Source organism: Lepidochelys kempii, chromosome 2, assembly GCF_965140285.1.
Source record: "Lepidochelys kempii isolate rLepKem1 chromosome 2, rLepKem1.hap1, whole genome shotgun sequence".
Lineage (NCBI taxonomy): Eukaryota > Metazoa > Chordata > Testudines > Cheloniidae > Lepidochelys > Lepidochelys kempii.
Genome location: NC_136381.1, coordinates 50,288,039 through 50,310,680, shown reverse-complemented (window position 1 = coordinate 50,310,680; position 22,642 = coordinate 50,288,039). Strand labels below are relative to the sequence as shown.

General features: G+C 38.9%; 1 protein-coding gene across 16 annotated transcripts in view; it reads left to right on the top strand.

Moving 5' to 3' along the window:
• The window catches only part of RALYL (RALY RNA binding protein like), a 614,199-nt gene that overhangs the window by 60,211 nt on the left and 531,346 nt on the right, over window positions 1–22,642 (top strand). The window contains exon 1 of one of the 16 annotated variants that reach the window (XM_073330694.2): window positions 518–540. The exons of the other annotated variants lie outside the window; for them this stretch is intronic. The gene's annotated coding sequence lies outside the window, so the exon portion shown is untranslated. Of the gene's footprint in view, window positions 1–517; window positions 541–22,642 lie in introns of those variants that run through there. 16 annotated transcript variants of the gene reach the window in all.

Here is a 22,642-nt window from a genome sequence, read left to right as displayed (position 1 = left end):
AAGAGGATATCTGTGTAGGTTTGTTTAGAAAAGTTGTGGGACTATATTACATAGAATTACATGGGGATTAGATTTTCTTTTCTTGTGGATTGTGCAACTCTATTCTATGTTGAGTGTTGCCATTTTTTAAAAAGTTAATTAAATGGTTTTGAAATGTTGAGACAATTGTTTTCTGCTTACAGTTGATATGGTATTGTGTTCTCTGAACCAGTATATGCCTTTGCCACCTTCAGCTATAAAATATCGTTTCAAGCTGAAACTTGTCAAACAAGGTCACTGTGGCTTTATTTTCTTTTGAAGGTTTTGTTCTGAGCTAATTTAGTGCTTGTGAAAAGTCAGAGTGACGACAACACTGAAAACTGAAGTCTTCTTTTACCTACAGAAAAACCGCAGTGCTACTGCAGCCTTCTCCATATTGCCCTGACAACCTGTCATCCGGCTGTACCAAAAGGAGAACAGGAGACACTTGATATGGTTTTAATCAGCCGCAACTTTATTATTAGATGTTTGGGACTACCTGGCAGATAAAATACAGTGCAGGTAACTCCATGATCATTCAATATCTACTGGGGGGGAAAGGGGGGCTTCTACTAGCCCCCTCCCCCCTTTTTTTTTCATCCAGGTCACCAGCCAACCCATTCCAGGGACCTTAATATCCCCTTCTCGAATGAGGGTTAATGTGGGACTATAAGGAAGGAAGGTTGGATCCCTGTTGTGCCAGTCATACGAGCCCTGAACCTCACTCCCTTCTCCCCACCCCCCGCTACTTTAAAAAACACCTTCATGTTAAGTACTTTGCCAAGCCATTCATCTGGAAACTGACTGTGGAGTACCTGCACTGACATCCGCCATGAGGAAGGACTAGCAATTAGCTTGGCTGCCTGCCCAAAAGCTCAGTTGGGTTCCCAGACATCTCCTAACACCCCCTTTTTATATCTGCCAATAATGTACCTGTGCCCAAGTCTGATAGGTAAACCCCATCTTCCCAAAATAACGCTGGTACCCCTTATGCTATGCCAGGATATGAAATTACTGCCCTTCCTGTGGCCCCCAGGAATTTGGCCACCTCCCTGTTCACATACCTTCTCGCTTTGTCCACCCAGGGGGCTTCACATTTCCCTGCCAGACCCCATGTCCAACCACACAATTTTTACTCCTGGAAAAATTTCCAGGATCTGTCTCAAGTCCATCTTCACTCCAAGCAGTAAGTCCACCCATTTACACATTCCCAAATCATTGGGGAAAATGTGTACCACAATTATATCTGGTGGGGGCTGATGCCCCCCACCCCCAGAGTACAGTAATGGCATCAGCTGGTGCTATCACACGCCATTCCCTCTATGCCAATTGAGGATTGCTTCATCACCGAACCCCAGCTGTGAACCCTTGGGCAACTGGGAAGCCCACGTAGGTGCCCAATAAACAACACTATGCCCACAGATCCACACCACCATCTACATGGCTAGTCTGCCCACATCTAGAATAAAAATACAACAAATTAATGCTCACTCACCTGCTGGGGTCTCATATATGTTCTGTATACTTCTGAATGACAACTCCTGATTGCCTGAATTGCCTCTGCCCCAATGCCCAGCAGTGCTGCTGCTGTAGCTACCCTGATCCTGAATACTTGGGAATCAAATTCCAGGCCTGGCAGCCCCAACCTCTTCAGTCCTCATCTCAACATCATAACGAACTGGCACGTTGTGAGAGGACATCCATCACTGTTTATAAAGAGGGGCCTATCCTTCCCCAGTTGTATTGACATGTATGCCCTCAAAACCTCCACAGGGCAGACCCCGGACTCACCACTGTCCCATGGATAACAGATTCACCCAGCCTCCCGGATCAGTCTTTGACCTTCACAAGTTTAATATCGCTGCTTGCCCCTGCCAGTGTAAATCCCACAGTTCCAAACCTCTTCCTGTAGATTCCCTACAAGACCCAGGTACCAGCTCAATGATCCTCTCTGTCCTGCATCCCCGTGGTGCCATGCAGACTCATGTGCTGCAGTCCTCTGATTCCCTCCTGCTTTGCTGCGGGGAAAGGGCTTCTCCTACTCCTGGCCTGTCTTTTTTTCAACTCCCCAGCCCTTCCAGTCTCTGGGGGATGAGTCAGCATCACCATGCTGACACATTCCCCTTTTGCAGCAGCTTCTGAGCCCTTCCTCCCACCCATAAACCACTATTCCCCTTCCCCCAGCTAGCTGGACAACTTGCCTCCCCCACCCACATCAAAGGTGTGGTCATTTTGGAGATAGCACTTTTAGTTTAGTTCACAATACCAGTAAATCCTTGATTTTTCCTACTGAGTCTACCAGCAAAGATGTCAATTGCGTTGTGTGTTCCTCTGATACAGACAGATACCATTGTCTCAGACATACAGGAAGAAAGACTAGATGCAAAGGATGTGGTTTAATTAGGCCACAACTTTATTAATTTATCTGGGAACTAACCAGCAATAAGTCTTACAGTGCAGGTCAACATTCCTTTCTTAATTGTTTCCATCTGGTGGAGGGCTGCTGTCAGTCTCCTGCCCCTCCGCACCTGGTCCCTCAGCCAGCTTCTGGGACTCCACCTCTGTCCCCTCATATGAAGTTAGAGGGGCTTGGGAAAGGGGGTTTTCTCCTCACTGTACCAGATATTAGTAACCCTAGACCTGACCCTCAACTTCTTCAGGGGATGCCTTCCTCCGAGTCCAGTTCCAACTCTGGTTTATCAGGGAACCACATAACCTTATGAAAGGAGTATGTGCACTAGATATCTGCAATCAGTTGACTATCAACAGCTTGACTGGTACCTCTTGATTCTACCTAGCTGGGTCCTGGGGGGGAAATGGGTGTGTCTGTCTGTGTGTGTGGGGGGGAGGGGTTGTATCCTGCCCAGGCCAATCTGGCAGTGAGGTTGTAGGGGTTATATTAGCAACTGAAAGGACACTGCTAGCACTTTACATAGGTAATTGAACAGACTGATGATAAAAGCTCTCAATCAGGAGACACTGACCACACCTAAAGGGATTTAATTCAGATGTTATTGTCTAATCAGAGAAGGAATCTCCTCACTAATTTTGTAAATGTGGTGGGGAAAACTCCAAAATTTTAGTGGGGAGACTTTATTTAAAATTAGTGGTGAGGAGATGCACAGTGTAGTGTGCAAAGTCAGCCCTTCATTGCACCAGATTCACCAATACGCTATAAATATTCACAGCAAGGAAAATCATAGTAAGGTTGAAATTCCGCCCTTAGCTCATTTCCCATTGCTTCTGTGGGTTTGTCATCACAACCTTTGCTTTATTTTAATATAAGGGGATTTGTTTTAATTATATTAACTGGATTTTTTAGAGCAGTGTAGGAGTGGAGGATATGATATAAAAATAGCACATTGGTATCATTTAGCTGGTTCATTAGTAGAAATAATTGCTAATGTTAGGTGTGTTTGACAGAGAGTTTGCAGCAGCACTCTTATGTGAGTTGTCAAACTAGATATATATTCATTACAATGTGTCAAATGACTACTTTAGGAAAAGAAAAAGCTGGGAATTTTTAAAAAATCATTTGTAAGCAGTAAAACTGTCAAACGGGGATAACTACAAAATTATTTAAAATGAACGTAAGTGTAAAGTGGTAAGATACTGTTTTTGTTAATGATTTTCTGTAAAAAAAAAAGAGGGTATTTTTAATTCTCTGCAATGTACTTACACTAAAGATATTCTTTTTCACTAATGCCATCTGTAATTATTACAAATTCTGGGCAATTTGGCTCTCATGATGGATAGGATAAGAAAAACAAGGAAAGGATAATTGCAAAGGTAGATTAAATATATATTTATAATTATTATACCCTGATTTAGGTGTAAGTATCCAGAGCGTCTACTAGGGAAACCCTTCTTTTCATACGTTTCATACTTCTTTTCATACTTTTCATACCTCTAGTCCCCCTTTTAAACCAGACTACTTGGCAGATGGGTTAGGGGAAGCAGAGGATATCATGAAAGGAAGACTTTAGAGAGGAAGGATAGTCTGGTGGCTAACACATAGGATGGGGATTGCCTGAGACACAGATTTATCCAGTCCCTATCCACTGTCCTGCACTCAGGGCTGTGGCATAAATGCCACAATCTAGCTAGGAGGACAAAGCCAGAAGTGTGGAGGGAAGCAGATTTGTTGTTTCACGCAGAGCATCACAAAGGCTTGTGCCATCCCTGCTTGCAAACTTTCACAACAGAGTCAGAACATTGCCTGGGTATGGAGTTAAGACGGAACAAATGGTTGGTGAAGGGTCACAAAACAATGGAATTTCTATTCATTTGTCTGATGGACAACTGTGGGGCATGATAGTTACTTCCTGACCTTGCAGATATACCTGTTCATTTTCAAACACAGTTTAGAGTTTGTCTGCGTGGCCCCAGAGTGTGGACTACCAGAGTGTGGACTGCAACATGTGCCAAAATGCAGTGCTGTAACTATCCTGTGTGAACACTGTTTACACAAACTAGTTACCTTGTAGTTTGTGCCATCGGAGTCCACACAGGGAAGTTACCGCACAACATTTTATTGCACACTGCAGTTCATACGTCTGGAGTCTGCCCTGCACTGCCACGTAGGCATAGCCATATACTGAATACTATACAAGCAATTCCAGTTATCACCTTTTGGATATGGAAAAGTAAGAACATGAAGACACATTTTTGAAAATGATTATTCTCACTAATCCTTCCTTACACCTTTTAGCATTTCAGTTGATTTGTAATCTTTAACTGAAGACCTGTAAAGTCCAAGGTCATTCTATATTGACACATCTGTAAGTTTGGGGAGAAAATAATTTCTGGGAAAAACGGAACAATGCAATGGCTTTATATTATATGTTGTCAGTATAATGGTCATCTTTCAGTTGAGTTCAGTCTGTAAGATCTTCAAATATGTATTGATGCTTTTGATAAGCGAGCAAAGGAAAAAGCATTTTATACTGAACAATCTTACTCCGAACAAAAATTACAAGAGCCAGGAACTTTACTGCAAGTCTGTATATACTTAACCTTTTTGCTGTTAGTCTACCCTCTATGATCCACTAATAGTCTCTTAAATCAGTGACACATTTGGACATACTAGGTACATTAAGTTAACAGAGCGGGTTTGTTATGTGGCTGTGTCCTGGAGTGTTCAACAGCCACCAAACTCTTAATGCTGTCCAAAAAAAGAGTGCAACTTTTTTATACAGGCATTAGCACAGGGCTTTAGAAGACTTTAACAGAACATCCTCCTTTGTTTTGTTTTTGTTTGTTTGTTTGTTTTGTAATATAATTTACTCTTAATTTACTCGTACAAGTGTGACCTTTAGAGTCAAGATCTACATTGCCATTTTGATAACCTACTCAAGGACCAATTTTGTAATCCTAACACATGGTGAGCTTTCATACTGGGAGCTGTTCCTTCACAAAAACTGCAGGACTGTGCCCAAAATATTGTCGTATATTTAAACGCGTAGGGTCAGATTATTCTTACACCAACTTTACCCTGGTGGAAGTGAATCTCCACTGACTTCATTGGCATCACTACTGATTTACATTGGTGTAAATGAGAGGAGATTCAGACTCAGCTTCAAGCATTTCTTTTGACATTTGTACATGTCAAAGTAGTTGTCAAAGGAATCTGCATTAAAGCTGTTATTGTCTATGGCATAATGATACTTTTTTTTACTTTGCATTTATAATATAGACGTCCTCCTCATTTTGTAAAGCTTCATCAAATTACATGTGATTTATCTGTCTGATTAAACAATATCTTATTTTTCTGTTTCCTGCTGGATATTTTCAATATGTACCACATACAAAGTTTCCACTGACATTTATTTTATTGATGAAAATTCAGCACTCCCTAATTAAACTAGAATTTATGTACAACAATTAAAAGAAGTACTTTGAGGGCTATTTTTAAATAGCTATAAAAATGTATTGTGTTGATTAAAGATTAAGTAATTTAATTAATGGAAACTGCAAAATAGGGTGTGTATTATAGGTTGTGCAAGTACAGATGACAATAGTTAAAGTTGCCCCACGCTTCCGTTATAAGGCTCTCTTTCAGTTGCATATAATTTTACCAGATATAAACCGCTGCTGCTGAAATTTTGCAGGCCAGTTGTCTGCCACAGGCTGATTTTTTTTTCTTTTGAAAGATTTGGCTAAAAATGTTCAGCCATTTCGTAAACTGAGGTAGCTCCTCTAGAAGCTGGTCCAAAGAAGACAGTAGTCTTCTATTGCTACCAGTTACTCCCTTAGCTCAAATGGTAGAGAGCGTTGTGCTGAGCACCTATAGATCCCAGCCATACTGTTGATCCATGTTGGGAGTCAATGGGGTCCCAGAGGATTAAATCTTTTTTTTTTTCAATTTTTTTTTAAACTTCGTTGTGAGGGGATGTCATTTCTTATGTTAAAAAAATGTTAAGGCTGAAAAGCCAGTCATTCAAAAGTTGTCATGAAATGTGTGAACCGAGGTTGCCTGTGCAACTTTAATTCATGCACCGCCCACATTATAATGGATTACGCATTATGATGCAGTCTTTAATCAAATGCTGACATGCTGACTTTTTTTTTTCAAAGTACACCGTTTGCATTCATCCCTGGCCCTGGCATGGGGAGTTCTGGGGTTAAAGGAGAAGACTCCTTGTGTCCTTTCCCTTTCACACCACCCACTTTAGACTAGGGACAGACTAGCCCTTTGCTTGTAGAGTACATAAGACTTTACACTGGATTTTATGAAGTTGATTTTCATGTAAGCAGTCAGGAAGGCTAGACATCACTCAAACCTGTTTGAAGCTACAATTATATGCTTACCTTGTTGCTTAATGTGTTTTGATAAATGTTGTTGATTGAGTACAATATTTGTTTGTCATTATTTGGCATGGGAAACTTTTTTTAAAAAAAATTTTGTTACTTTCCTCTGCTTCTCAGTAGCAGGGAAATGCTGTAGGTGATCCTGTTTGTGTTTTATTTTACAAAGATATTAAAGGGAATTATTTCGAACAAAGGAGAGTTAAACATAATTGTATGTCATCTTAATGTAATACTGTAGAAATGATTAATATTTCATTCACCTAATCGAAGTCACGGAACTACAGAAAGGACTGGTGTGATGGCATGTTATTGTGTATCATGAATTCTGTGCTCTACAGTTTCTTATACTGTCTTATTCCTGGTAACATCTGAGTACCTTCCAGCAATACGCTGAGCAACATGCCTAACATCGGTCATATGTGGTTTGTTCTCTCTCTGTATGTGCGCGTACACATGCGTGTGTACAATGGAGTGTTTTCTTTTGGTAGGACTATTTTGGTTTGTTTTTAAAGTATACATTGCTATGCGTTTATGTAAGAGAAGGCTAGGTTGAAGAAGTGCATCTTGCACTTGGAGAAGAAAGTGGTGAGGTTTGTGATGGCCCTTAGTTCCTGCAGGAGTTCATTCCACACTCTTGGGCTGACCCCTGAGAAAATTTGACTCCTGAACAGGTAAACGTTGTGAAGTACCTGGTGATGTCCTGCCAGTCAGTGCTTGTAACTAGAATATTTCCACACCTTTTTGCTAAAAGAGATGTACTGTCATGCAATGGAGTATCTAATTGACAGTTCCATTACACTCTCTGTTGGGAAGGGCATTGAAAATGAAAATGTGAACAACTTCTGTGCCAGGTACTGGGACCAACACATTCCTAGCCAGGGAATCTCTGGTGCAGCTGATTTTTATGTGCCATCTGTGATTAGCATTCTATTTTTTTTACTGAGCTCTAATTTTTAAAACTGATGGTAAAATCCTGGCCCTTTGAACTCACTGCCAAAACTCCCCTTGATGTCAGTGGGACTAGAATTTCATCCTAGGTTTTCAGCTATGTTCTGAATAAAATATAGAGCTCCCACAAACATGATCCCTACAAATTAAATAATATATGTTTGCACAATGTCTAGCAGAATGAGATCCTGATTGAGCCCCAATGTAATATTGAGACCTGTAGTGTACTTAGACCTCTACATCACATATACAGTATCCTGTCTGGACTGCTTCAGGCTGAAGAACGCACTGTATACTGTATCTGGATCTAATAGGTATTTGAAAAAAGACATTTAAGAGATGTGGATTGAGAACACAAGTTTGTTCAGTAAGTTGCATCTGAGATAGATATTTATTTTCTTTTTCTAATTCCTTAATGCAGCAAGGATTGGTTGAAAAAAGCATGTTGGCAGTTCTTAAGATGAGACCTTTTCGGATGACACAATTATCCAAAAAGAAAAGGAGGACTTGTGGCACCTTAGAGACTAACCAATTTATTTGAGCATAAGCTTTCGTGAGCTCACGGAAGCTTATGCTCAAATAAATTGGTTAGTCTCTAAGGTGCCACAAGTCCTCCTTTTCTTTTTGCGAATACAGACTAACACGGCTGTTACTCTGAAACAATTATCCAAGCAAGCAACATTTTAGATTTAGCAACTGCTTTAGCCAGAAACATTTTTTGTCTTATTTTTGTGAATTAGTATTAGTATTCAAACTTGAATAATCCCATCAATGTCTTGGCAAATGCTAACATTCCAAGGTCAACATCTCATGATACCTCTATTACTTATATTTAAAATAATCAAAATGTGTGGCTTCGCTAGCAGGATTGTATAAAACATGGGACATAGACGCTGTATGTTTTTTATCTTGTGGGTTAAAATGAGATATGGAGAAATCTACATAATATTGATAAATCTGTGGCCGTGCTTCCTGTTTGTTGCATGCTGTGAGAGTGGTGTGAGCTACTGTTAAAATACTCTGGCGAGAGTTAGCCAACTATAATACTTGCTTTCATACTTCGCATGAAATTGTCATTGGTAACTTATGTCCTCTACCTTTTTGTGGTACAAATTCTTAAAAAACTTAGAACTGCCTAAATGTTTGAATTGAAAACCCCAAGCCCTGTGAAACCCACCTGGCTTTGGGTTTCACTGAAATTTTCCAGCTATGTTTGTATGATGCAAACCCATGGAGATTCAAAGAGAATGAAATGCTTGTTGTGAAGAGACACCAATGAGATTCACAAAGCTCTTTGAAATCTGAAAATTAATGTAGACTTACCAATGTCAGTATTGATTTTTAAATCTCCAAGTGTTAGTAAAAAGAAAAGGAGTACTTGTGGCACCTTAGAGACTAAGCAATTTATTTGAGCATAAGCTTTCGTGAGCTACAGCTCACTTCATCGGATGCATCCGATGAAGTGAGCTGTAGCTCACGAAAGCTTATGCTCAAATAAATTGCTTAGTCTCTAAGGTGCCACAAGTACTTCTTTTCTTTTTGCGAATACAGACTAACACGGCTGTTACTCTGAAACCTGTCAAGTGTTAGTATTAGCACAAACACAAGAAAGTTTCAAATATGACAGTAAAAGCCAGTGAGATTATCCTGCAAGAGGACCAGAAGGGGCCGCAGAACATTGGTAGAGTGGACTCCTGAGGGGTTTGAGGCCATCTACCAGCATCCTGCTGCCTCCTCCTTTTCACCCCCTATTCCAAAAAGCTCACAGCTGAAATTATGCTGACATAGACATGTTCAGGTTCAACAGGAATGGAGATCTTCTCTTCAACCAGCAAATCTGGGAGAAGGAGCGGGAAAGATGAGGAGAGACAGACACACAAAGCCAAGGTGCCTCTGCTGACAACAGTGAGAGTTCGCTGATTCCACTCAAATATGTAATTACAGGCACCCACACAACTAAATGTAGGAATAATAGTATATTAGTTAAAGTAATGAAAATACGGGATGGGCTCAGGAATCATTGTATCTTTTTCTCCTGCATAGGATACTTTGTCTATGTTGAAGTTTTGGGAAATAAACTAGTTCAGCGTAATTCTTATATATATAATTTTTTTAAAAGATTAACCAAGCAGCTATAAAAACAAATGTGTTTAAGTGCAAATGTCACTGTTATGGTATTCCTACCTTAATTTACAAAGGTATAACGCAATGGTCAAATTGAGGTTACAACTGAAATATAATCAATAAGTCAATGGTTCAGTTTATTTAGCTTTCCCATTAGCAATTAATTATGATGAGTAAGTTAAGAAAAACAGGTTTTAAGATCTTACAGGAAGGCGAGTGGGCAGTCCATTGCATTTTTAATTTAAGCCATTTAGTTAAGCATTTAGCAAAGGCAGAGGCTCCAACATGCCTTAATTTTAAGTAAGTGAACCTCTCAAAATAATTTCTTGGTAGATTGCTTTTTTTTTTGGGTGGGGGGGGGAAAGCTACTTTTTCTCCCAGTCTGCAAAGAATACATTAAGCTTGGTTTGTTTAAATGTATTTCCCTCCCCACTCTAACACAGTGCCTGCATCTTTCTGGCAGGTTAGCACAGATGTAGAATAATCTATGGAAGAATTTTTGCAGCTTTCTGAAGTCTTCAATTCACGTGATTGGTCTTAACTTGGATCTAAACTGCTATTTACTGGCATCTTTGTTGCTAAGCTGTAATTTAAGTACTTTCACAGGTGAGGAAGACAGGTGGTCTTTTTAACTCTTCGTTGTTCAGGCTTGGCTCAGCCAGTGGTCAGAATCTTTTGCCTCTCTTCCTTTGGAGGGCCAGTCCAAGGAGGAAAAGAGCAGGATACAACTTCAAGTGTTGTGCTGATCTGAGAGGGGGGCCCCCCCTTTACTCCACATGGTTGGCATCTTTTGTAGGGATCAGTGACTCTTCTACTTCACCTCAGGAGATGTTCGTGTCCAATTAGGGATTCCAGCATGTTGGCTGTAGCTCATTGTGGAGTAGTGACCTGGAACCTTGATCCTGGAGTCACATAGTCACAGGTGAAAGAGAAACCAAGTCATCGCTAACTGAAAATAGATGTCTCTCAACAACAGGATGCAAGAAGTTGCCACGTGATAAGGATCTGGTAGGCAAACTTCCAGTTAGGCCCCAGACATAAGTGTCATGATTGTTGAAATATAATTCATGGCTAGTCAGCATTATGCACCAGCTCATTTCCACACATTCTCTTGACAATGAGTCAATTATGACACTTGAAAAGTAGTTTAAGCAGGTAAAGGCAGGGTGTAGGGCAAGTGAGTGACCTTATCCTTAATAGCCTTTTTGCCTATGTACCAGAAAGCTGCTTTAAGAATCTCTCAGCAACACTAACTTAAACATTTTTCCAACCAGTGTTACTCAGGCCTGAATCCAAATGTGGCCTATGTTCCTTACATAAAGCAACCTTCTCCAAACAGTGTCTAGTATTGAATTGTTGCAGCTGCTATTAGGCAACATGTTAGAATTAGAGGGTCGTGTTTCTTCAGAAAAGGAGCAAATGCAGGGCATGGCTGCCCAAACTAAGAAACACCCTAGGGATCTAAAATCAATTAAATCTAAATTGGTCAATCTGGAAGGCAGATCACACAGAAACAATCTTATAATCGTAGGAGTCCCTGAGGGGACAGAGCAAGGAAATTATGTAAAATTTATCCCCAGACTTTTAATAGAAATACTCCATCTGCCTGAGGACCGTGTATTTGATATTGAAAGAGCCACAGGTCCCTGACTCCAGTGCTTGCCCCCTGGGCTAAATCCAGATCCTCAATAATCAAATTTCTCAAGTTTGTAGCTGAAGAAACAATTGTACAACAGGCAATGGGGGGAAAAAGAGGTTCAGTATGGCAATCTCCCAATTAAAGAGCCTTTTCATGACTTTGCAAGGGAGGTTATGAAGCAAAGGGTGGCTTTTGGCAGGGCTGGGGCACTGGCAAACCAAGGGAGCTCAGATATTACCTGCTGTTTCCTGCAAAGCTTCATGTAATATCTGGAGAAGTAACCCATTCATTCCAAGAGCCATCAGAGGGCAAGAGCATCATTAATCATTCTATAAAACTATTTTTGATGTGTGCTGTTCCTGATTACTTTGATCATGGGCATTTTGTTTGCCTTTACCATGTGGATCCGGCTGGCCCTCATTACATTTGATCCTCTGTCCATCTGGGTCTTGGCTATGAATAGTGAAGATGAAATCCATGGATATACTGGGCTGCTGTGTTCCCTACACAGAAGTCTGGAACGACAACAACAACAATATACCATGGATATGCATGGACCATCTCACTACTGAATATTCAGTGCCATGCCCTTCCGTGCTGATTTGCTGTGGCTTTTATTGCCTTATACACAGCCTTATACTGAGGGAGTAGAGGCACACAACTCCCACACCCAAACCCTGCACCAGTGAGCAACACAATTCCAATCTGAACCACTTCCTAGCCACTACTAGGTGGTTCTGTGCACAGGATGCTGACTTGACTTAAGACAGCCCTGCTGGCAATACTTTCCTGCTGCAGTAGGAACCAGCTCAGTAACATAAAGATGCACATAGAGACTCCAGTCAGTAGCAGCAAGTCAACTGGGCATCTTTGGGAACCAAATAGAAGAGAATCCCTTTTGACGTAGACTGTGCCATACTATCATTGGTGGATACCCTAGAGAAAGAAATAAGCTACATATGATTGCTTTTGCAAACCTCATCATTTTGCTGTAGGGCCATAGTGCGACCATCAAACACGTTTAGCTCACAAATCGCATCTCTAGGGCGCTGCTATATGTCCATGTACTTACAGGGTAAGGTAATAGTTTTTGGATTAATTGTTAATTATTTGAAGGATGGCGGTGTGTGAAAATTACCTCACATGGGAACTCTAACAGGGACCTACATGCATAATCATAAAACACAAAGTTCCTACTCCGGAACGCTGTAAACCCATGCAACCTATACTATCTCAGAGACTGATGTAACCACTTGAAGGACTCTTGTTATAGCATGAAATATGAACTCAAACTTTGCACACCCCCTGAGTTGCGGATGTGTCTTCTACATTTAGCTGTTCTTTTCAACCCCAGTAATCGATGACATCAGTTCTGGCTGTTGCCAAGTACGTACATGTTAGTATATTGCTCTACTTATAACTTTATTTTGTGTTTTCCTTTGTTATGCTCTATTTGATTCCCTTTTGTCACCCACCCCATCATTCTTTCTCTCTTCCTTCTTCCTCCTGACCTTCATAACTTAGAGTGCATTGGTCTTGCTGGCAGTACGTGGTCCCAACAAGTGAGGTGAAGGTGCATCCCTGTCAGTGCCTCATCTTTCCCTTTCCACGTACTCCAGCTCCCTGGCGGTCTTGCCTCTGTTGTACTTTCTGCAAGGTAATCAAACTATCAGCATTAGACATCTGGGTGCCCCTGTCCCTGTGGCCCATTGGGTTTCCACAAGCACCAATGCCCTGAAACTTTCCTATCTATGTTTAAAACCCATCTTAAAATCTCTCCTCAGGCCCACGTCATCCAGGTATGCTTTTTTGATGAAAAAAGACTCCTTGAGTCTTGAAGTTATGACTAAAGCCTGGAGCATCTTTTAAAGGCTCCACAGTGGTCTGCTGTATTACTCAGTATCTTGCATTTGCATACTGCTTTACAAGCTGCTTGCAACCTAGAGAAGAATCATTTAATCAATCACAGAAGTGCAGCCAATGCTGCAATAGAATGCAGTACCCATAATGCACAGCAACACTTATAAACTCCCAAACAGTTGAGAATAGGTAGAGGAAGAGAAGAAAAATATCATATCCAATTGAAACTGCCGTGAAAATGTATGTAGACACAATATCATTACTCCATTGGTAATTTGGAAGGGGGGTAGAGCTAATGCTTTGAAGGCTTTCTTTTCAATAGAGTTGCAGTGTTTGTTTTGGCTCATTTGTGGCTTAAAGATTGATTGTGTCCATACAAAGTTCTGCCTTGCAATCACATAAGTGCTCTATCATCTTGATCCAGCAGCAGAGCTCCTGCATGTCTACCCTAGAGTTAGCAGCAGCTATGCATTCTGGTGACTTCAAAAGGCTTCCTGTGTTCTGGGGAACTATGGAAAATATGTGCCAAAGGATCATTAATGACTATGAAAATGTAGATATTTGCAAAATCATTTTGAGTGCCAAGGTATCAGTAATAGAGTGCTCAGGGCCTTGACTTGACATCTCATCTGAAAGATGCAACCCCTAGTAACAGTCCTCTGTGATATTATACTGGTTGAAAAGCATGACACAAATTGAATTATCAGCTCCACTGCTTCAATACCTGGACTTTTTTCCTTAAAATGAATACTTTATCCTGCAAATATCACATAGCTCCTGATCCTGCAAGCTGCTGAGCATTGAGTAATTCCCAGGGAATTACAGACCAGTCAGCTTAACTCCTGTACCAGGAAAGATAATGGAACAAATAATTAAGCAATCCATTTGAAAAATTCTAGAAGATAATAAGGTGATAAGTAATAGCATAGATTTGTGAAGAACAAATCATGTCAAACCAACCTGATAGCTTTCTTTGACAGGGTAACAGGCCTTGTGGTTAGGGGGGAAGTGGTAGACATGGTATATCTTGACTTTAGTAAAGCTTTTGATACTGTCTCGCATGACCTTCTCATAAACAAACTAGGGAATGCACCCTAGATGGAGTTACTATAAGGTGGCTGCATAACTGGTTGGAAAACCATTCCCAGAGAATGGTTATCAATGGTTCACAGTCAGCTAGAAGGCCATAATGACTGGGGTCCCGCGGGGAACAGTTCTGGGTCCGGTTCTGTTCAGTATCTTCATCAATGATTTAGATAATGGCATAGAGAAAATACTTATAAAGTCTGTGAACGATACCAAGCTGGGAGGGGTTGCAAGTGCTTTGGAGGATAGGATTAAAATTCAAAATGATCTGGACAAACTGGAGAAATAGTCTGAAGTAAATAGGATGGAATTCAATAAGGACAAATGCAAAGTACTCCACTTAGGAAGGAAAAACCAGTTGCACATATACAAAATGGGAAATGACTGCCTAGGAAGGAGTACTGCGGAAAGGGATCTGGAGGGTCATAGTTGACCACAAGCTAAATATGAGTCAACAGTGTAACACTGTTGCAAAAAAAGCTAACATCATTCTGGGATGTAGTAGGAGGAGTGTTATAAGCAAGACCCGAGATGTAATTCTTCTGCTCTACTCCGCGCTGATTAGGCCTCATCTGGAGCATTGTGTCCAGTTCTAAGTGCCACATTTCAGGAGAGATGTAGACAAACTGGAGAAAATCCAGAGAAGAGCAACAAAAATGATTAAAGGTCTAGAAAACATGACCTATGAGGGAAGATTTGAAAAAAAATTGGGTTTGGTTAGTTTGGAAAAGAGAAGATTGAGAGGGGATATGATAACGGTTTTCAAGTACGTAAAAGTTTGTTACAAGGAGGAGGGAGCAAAATTATTTTTTCCTAGCCACTGAGGATAGGACAAGAAGCAGTGGGCTTAAATTCCAGCAAGGGAGGTTTAGGTTGGACATTAGGAAAAACTTCCTAACTGTCAGGGTGGTTAAGCACTGAAATAAATTGCCAAGGGAGGTTGTGGAATCTCTGTCATTGGCGATTTTAAAGAGCAGATTAGACAAACACCTGTCAGGGGTGGTCTAGATAATGCTTAGTCCTGCTATGAGTGCAAGGGACTGGACTAGATTAATTCTCAAGGTCCCTTCCAGTATTTATTCCAGTGCTTAACCACCCTGACAGGAAGTTTTTCCTAATGTCCTACCTAAACCACCCTCGCTCCAATTTAAGACAATTGCTTAGGATTATGGTTAGGAACTGCTGCTGTTACTGATTTTTAGGAAGTCCTTTATTATTACAGAATTTTTAATCTCTCTCACTGTGACACCATTTTCGAGGACAGTATCTCCTGTTCTGACCCAATAGAAATAATGTAATTGATATGGGAAATAGTTTTTCTATTGCTTATTAAGACTAGAGCAGCAGCATTGATTATTTCTAGATTAAAAAGCTAATTAATTTGGTATTCATGAACTGGTGGCCACTTTTTTTTAATGCCAAGACATTTTAAAATGCTTTAGTAGCATCAACATTCTATACACTTAAAAAATCAACAGAAGTGTTTGCAGTTGGACAGATTGACAAAGCTGTGGAATGCAGCAGTGTTGATCAATGCACATTAAGCTAAGGAGAAGTTTACTTATTTATTAAAAAGACATGCTGTGCTATGAAATCTTATTTAATTAGTCTCTAAATAAACATACTTTCTCTTGAGTTTCTGCCCTTTCCATATTACTATAGCCACGTTAATTTAAATTCCTTTGTAATTATAAACCACATGTTGTCAATGACAAAGATCCAGGTCATTAAGTTTTAATTAATAGCAGAGACTGATTAGCAGTGAATGAACATCATCAAAGTGACTTTTTTAATCTATTTAATGTTACCAAACCATCTACTTATTTTTTTAAGAAAGCTGTTTCTATTAGCAATACCTGTTCTTCACCAGTTTGCATCTTTATAACTTTATTTGAAAAAAAAATGGAGACGATCAACTGTCTACTAATACATGTTTTTTGTTCACTTCCATACAGTTATTGATGATCCTTAATGAAGTAATTTAAACACATGATTGCAGTGGAGACACTTTTTGTTCTAATAAAGTCAAATTATATTCATTAAAAATTATGCTAAGGAGGGTATTATAGTCAAAACAAAAGACTTTTTTAATATACAATAGATTCTGACGCTGGTTTCACACTGTTATTTCAAGGCTTTCTAACTGCTGAAGCATTAAGCAAATAAGCTCCCAATCCTGCAAAATTTTGTTCATGTTTCTACAAAGATTTACACAGGTGCTTAACTTTAAGTGCATTGACTTCACAGCCTCTGAGTAGTCCATTATAGTTTAAAGTGAAGCATATGAATAAATCTGTACAGGACTGTGTCTTAAAAGCTATATAGATCCAGTCCTACTTTTACTGATGTCAAAAAGTGATAGTATACATTAATTTAAATAATTAGAATCCCACCCAGGTGACACTTTGTGTGCCATTTGGAAAGTTTACAGAGATGCATTATTTACTGCAGCTTGTTAATTTCTGTGAGTTTGCATAGAAAGGCTTGATCAAACATTTACCTAAGAACAAAGTGAGGCATATTGTTTATAATATGCTTATCTGAAATTAGCTGTCATACATCACCGATCTGATTCTACAGGGAATTTCACCAGAGAAAATTATTATTTTCTATTATAAATGTGGTGTATAATTGTTAAAGTATATTTCTTTACATTTAGGTGTTAATAGCTGTTGCATACCGTCCTTGCTCTTACTCAGCACATTTGTGGAAGCTATTTACTGCAAAGTATATTAATAGGGAAGTAATATTATAATTTTATGGCTACATAAAAGCAATAATAAAAATGTCACTGCTATTTTGTGCCTCTTCCTCTTTTCCAATTTTAGCTTGCTTCTGTGATGAGTATGGGGTAACCTGTTAAGTTTACAGCAAATCCGAATATAGGAAAACTGAATTTTATAGAATACTTGACTAATTTGGTTAGCAATTAACACTTTTTAGCTTCTAGAAGGATAGATCTGGTAACCCTGCATCCATCATACAATCCAGTGTATAAACGGGAAGAGAAAACTAACTTTATGCTAATGAACATGTTTCCTTTGAAATAATTATATTACAATTCAGACCTAGAGCATGAATGGACCTTTCCTGTTGCATTGTGTTGCAGGGAACATATTCATATTATAGCCATTGCCAAAAATCTGAATTCCCATTTATGCTTATGGTTGAAAAATATTGTATTAAATTATTAGGAATTCACAATTTGGAGCTATTTGAGGTTTTGTAGAAATTGAAATGTACTCTGCAGGAAAAAAATACATTCTTTCTTGAGATTTATTCCTTGCCATTTAATTGAAGCTGTAAAGTGCCACAGACATAATACCTGTAAGAACATTTGAAGGTTTAAGACACTTAGGGTACAGTGCTTACATTTTTATTACTTGCACACATGTCATTTTTTTATCATTGACTGATTTTTTTAATGGTTCTTGGCCTTACCACTTTATCTCTCTGTGTTATACATGAATTAACGTCAGATTTAGGAGCATTGTTGATCTTTATAAAGGGGGATATGATAATACAATCTCAAATAAGTGGGAGTAATGAACTACAGTAACAAATATCAGATTTGTTTTTTTTTTGCAATGGTAAAACTTTGCAGGACATGTATCTCACTTTGGAGCATGATATGTATTTATATGTATTATAAAATTTCTTTATTTAGTGAGACAATTTGCCACAAGATTTTTCGCTGTGTTAAAGGTTACTCATTCACAGAAAGTCAAGCATTAAAGTAGAATATTTCTGTTTTGAACGAGACTTTTTTAAGCTCATAACATCATTCTCTGCAGTACTGGGGAAGTAGATGGTTTTAGAAGCTATAAACTCATTTCTTCTTATTATCATAATGTTGACCCTGGCATTTGGTAAAACAACCCTGCATTTAAAAATAACAAAAATGAACAAAATAAATGAACTGTTCAGATTAGGAATCATCTCTGAAGTGATATTGAGGGACCAGTTTTAAGAACTCTAATTTTCTTTTGTTTGCTATCCTATAAATTGAATCTTGAAGTATAGCATTGAAGGCATCTACTGAGAATTTCATATGCATTGCATTTGAAGAACACCAACTAACACTCTTTACTTTATTACAGTTAGCAGAGATAGACACTGGAGATTTTATGATGAAAGCAGACCATGGTGATGGTATTATCAAACCAAATCATGGGTAAAATCTTCAGTCACAAGACTCTCACATCCACCATTAAAAAGGCAAGAGAATAATAGTATAAGGAAAGCTCTCTGTAATTTCACACTTTAAAAATATTATTTTAAAATTAATCTAAGTACAGTAAGGTATTGCAGAAGCCTAAAAAACATGTTGGCTTTCATGACATCAATAGATTAAACTCCAGTTGTTCTGACTCCACTGGTATCTTTCTGATGTGGGAAAATGTAGAGGTCTGTGATCGAAAACACGCTTGTGTTCACACTCTATACATTGTGATAATTTCTGTGCAAAATATGTCTTTTGAGGTTATCATTTTAAAACTAATAGAACACGGATTGTCAGTATTCTTGTGTAATGTATGTACATAATAAGAGTTATGAACAAAACCTGAAATTATGACTACAATGTGTTTATCAGACAAGTCTGGGGAGTGGGTAAACTGGTTTCTCATTGACAAAGGGCAAGCTGATGCCTCTAACCAGGTGTTATTAAACTGGCAATTACTGGTCAAGTGGGAGGGCAGGAGCAGATGGATCTGCATTTTAGCAAACAACAGCATGAAACGTCTTTCACCATGAGACTCCATGTCTCCTTCCGCACAACTGGAATGAAGTTTACCGAGAGATAACCTTAAAAAAATGCATTTCAAAGGGTGATTGGACTATAAAAACGAGGAGCAAAAACACTCCAGCTTCTCTCTCTGTGTGTTTCATCTAAGAAAACAAAGGAGCCAGCCCTTTTATTTTGGGGAGAAATCCTGACCTGAGAATTTGGTCATCGATGTTGCTGGGAACATGGGGGTAAGGATTTTACCTTGAGCCAAGTCTAGCTTGTTATAAGTTTTATCTACTAGAAAGCATTTTCTTTATTTCTTTTATAACCAGTTCTGGCTTTAATACCTTGTGCTTTGTATCTATCTCTTTGTAATTAAATAAGCTAGTTTTACTTTTAATTTAAATGAAGCCAGTGCCATGTTTTGAAAGAACTGTTCAGTAACTCCTGTTAAAGTAGTAAAATGTTGAATATTAACTCTTTTACAGGGCAATGGACCTTCAGTATCTGAACTGTCCAGGAGAGGGCTGAACAGTGCAGAACACACATTTTGTTTGTTTGCTTGTTTAGAAAATCTGGGACTGGGAGTGTGTTGTGGTCACCCTGCAAGTAGTAACCCAGGCTGGTGGAAATCAGAGCATGACTGGAGACAGGAGCAATCATTTGCTGTCAGACTGCTGGGGTCAGAGCTTCTGGACCAGGGCTGTAGCTATACACAGATGCTCAGGTGTGAACTGTATGCTTTTAGGCTATTTGTGAGAGGCTCAGATTGGGAGCTACAACAGCAAAAGCATTGTGAAGCACTCAGGGTTGTGTGGCAGGTGGTAACACACCCCCTCACTGGTCTGGTTTGCACTCCAGAACTTCACAAGGTGAAACAGCCATTTAAGAACTGTAAATTAAGATCTGTTTTGTATGGGGAGACATGAGAGGGGGGCAAAGGGTGTTCCATAAGTTGCGTACTATTCAGAAGTTGTTTGCTTGCATGAATGGTCATGTTTTCCCAGGATTGGGTCCACAAGAGTGAAGTGAAGGATACAAAGTCAGGACAGCTGGAATTGAAACTCTGAGTGTTATACAAGCTGCAGCAATGCTTAGTCTCTAGCAGGGTTTTAGGCCTGATTCTGCTTCCTTTAAAGTCAAAGGAAATGTTGCCCCCTGACTTATTTGGGAGTAGGACTGGGCCTTTGAAATGTACCAGTTCACTTTAAACAGGATATGCTGGGGTGGTTGGTGTTTTTCTGCAACCTCAGTTGTTTGGTTATGATAGCAAAAAGCAAACTCTGCCCCTATTTATGGTTTTTGTTTTTAGATTCATAGCCCAAAACCACTGTGTTGCCCTCTCCTGTATTTAGATGTTGTAGTCATGGTTCTCATGACATTGCCTTCTGCACAACAACTGGAACTTTTGGCTTGCCCTGCTTCCTGGCCTCAAAGTTGAGCACCCAAAGTTTCCAGAGTCTTCAGTTTGAGGTGTTGGGGCGTGAACCTGCTCCCATAGTCTTCAATGAGAGAAGGACTGGACAAGGCTCTGGAATATGTTCCTTTGTCCCACCAGTTGTTATAGTAAATATTGAAAAACTAAGACTAAGGACAGAATATTATAAGTGTTTTTCCTTCCATGGACATTATGTATAATATGAGAGGAAGGAAATGTATTGTTATGTGATAACATATCATAGGTAAAGCCCTATTTGTCCAGCTTATATGATAAACATTATAAGCATCACTTTTATTCCTTCATTTAGATTAAATTTGCAGAAAGCCAGAACAAGACCTATACAGCACTAAAAGCTTATTTTGAGGAAATAAGAGGAACTGAATTGGTTCAGGTATCTTGTGCTAGCCCTCTGCATAGGGATGCATTCCATCTTTTAAGAGGAGGGAAAAAATGCCAGATGTAGAAGTCCATGGTAGAAGAGGGTGTGGGTGTGTAGTTAGTTAGTCAGGAAGTATAAATGTCAGGAAGTTACAAGTTAGAATTTTTGTATAGGGTGTTTCTTGTTTTTTGGTTTTTACATCAGAGGATGACAATGCATGATTTTAATGAATCAAAACAAGACAAAACACACTTCTGAAGTAGTAAGCTGCTCTCCACATTTACAAAGGGATATTTTCTCCAGTTTAAGGGAAAGTCAATAACTTTATTTTATTTGACTAATTGACTAAAGAATTGAGATAACTTTTGTGGATTTCATTAGGATTTAAAATGAAGTACCAACCTCAATATCTTAATCTTCACTTGAATATGAGTCCCAGTCTTATTACATAAAAAAAACCCCATGGTATATTTTTTAAAAATATGGAATTTCATTTGAAGTAGATCTCCAGCGGTAAGGTTATTAGTCATGGTAAGAGTAACTTCATACAACACAGACTCATTGTTATGAACAAAGGTGTGTTTCAGGTAGAAGGCAATTAATAACATTTTTATCAGTTAAACAGTGCTTACTCATTCCAGAAAAAATTGAAAAAAAACCCTTTATCTAGGTGGATCCGAAGGAGTTCTACAAACTATGTGATATACAAACAAGTATAAGAATCTTTTCATGCACTGCTGTAGTGCAACTTACCTCTTATACAAAAGTAATCACTGCATTGACTCTACAGGACTTGATGTGAATATATTTTTTGTTGGGATCAGCTGATATAACTAAAGTAATTAAAGATGTGACAGCCAGAGAGCAGTATTTACAGAAAATAATTAGAAGCCGAATTTCTGAGAGATGACCAATTTGATTGATATAAAAAAACATTTACAAGTAGAATTATTTAAATGAAGGATTAAAGACTGAAGTTGAATCAATGAAAGTTGTTTCATCTATCCCAATTAAAGAGAATCTTGTTTTATCTGAAAAATTGAAGTACTAAAAAAATCATGTTGAGAAACAGATATGGCTATGGCTCTTCATATCCCTAGATATTAAAGATGGAACTATACAAGTTCCATCTGTGTGTGTTCTTTCTGTTGTGAGAAATTTTGAATGTGAACCTGTATTACACTATATTCAACCTACTTGTCCTTGTGGAGAAGGGATTCAGGATTGAAGGTTCATCTACTGGTCCTGACATAGGTAGAAATTCAACTGGATCTAAAGACAAAAAAATAAAGGACTTTATGTTCACAACCACCTTTGTGCCGGATATAAAGGTCACAAATAATAAGACAGAAAAAGGTCTTCCTTCTTGAACAAAGAGTGGATATGTTCCTTGATTTTTTGCATGACCTACCCAAAGATGTTGAAAGGTTGATGCTTGAAGGAAGAGTTCTCAAACAGGAGACTCTTTCCCACAAACTGCATGTTTTTTCCATGTTAAGTATTGTGGGTTGTTTTTATTGCAATTTTATGTCAAAAAATCTTTCTGGATACAAAATATTTTGGATTGTGATATGATGAATAGAATAAGTGGATTAGTATCTATTTAAG